Here is a 1019-nt window from a genome sequence, read left to right as displayed (position 1 = left end):
ACAACAACAACAACAACAACAACAACAACAATAATAATAATAATAATAATAATAATAATAATAATAATAATAACAACAACAACAACAACAACAATAATAATAATAATAATAAATATGCTGCTGCGGATGATGATGATGATAATAATAATAATAATAATAATAATAATTATTATTATTATTATTATTAGTAGTAGTAGTAGTAGTAGTAGTAGTAGTAGTGGTGGTGGTGGTGTGGTGGTGGTGGTGTTACTACTACTACGAGTATTTATTTGTTTATTTATTTAAAAGTTTTCTCAACCTCAGTTTTATCCTGGAGGATATAGCTGTATAGCTAACTATAGAGAACCGCAATGACACGCTGAAATTCTATAGAAATATTCTGTGTAGGCCAACAGTGGTATAATTACAGCGACACCAAAGGACATCATTAAAAAGTACGGCGGAGATCACTAAACCCACCACTGAGCACAATATGCTCACTTAATTAAACTCCATACAATGAATATTTTAAGAAATTACTGCGTCAGGGGCCTTGACGTAAAAAAAAAAAAAAAAAAAAAAAAAAAAAAAAGTTGAGGAGTCCTAATTAAATGCATGCATGATAGTTTGGAGTTCGGACGCTGTTGGGCGCTCTCGGCCCGTGAGAGGAGTCCGTCCTGCCCGGTGAAGACGCTCCAGCTCGGAGTCTCAAGCCAAACTCGGCAGCGTCTCGGGCTTCACACCGGAGCGCACGGGCATGCCGGCCACCGCAGGGGCGCGTTGACGGGTCAGACAAGAGGAAAAGGAGGAGGAGAAGATGCTCGCGCACCGGCCCTGTGGGAGCTGTGGGACCCCTGGTGTTGGTGGGAGCGGAAGGCGTGAGGACGGCGCTGTCAATCCGGATTTAACCAAATCTGCAACCGGCTGTCGTTACGCAGGGAGGAGAGGTGCCGCCTGGCAGTAATCCGCTTGCCAGGAGGAGCAGGGAATCCCTATCCAGTGTGTGTGTGTGTGTGTGTGTGTGTGTGTGTGTGTGTGTG

This window comes from Myripristis murdjan, chromosome 14 (assembly GCF_902150065.1).
Source record: "Myripristis murdjan chromosome 14, fMyrMur1.1, whole genome shotgun sequence".
Classification (NCBI taxonomy): Eukaryota; Metazoa; Chordata; class Actinopteri; order Holocentriformes; family Holocentridae; genus Myripristis; species Myripristis murdjan.
Note: the sequence above shows the minus strand (reverse complement) of the source record.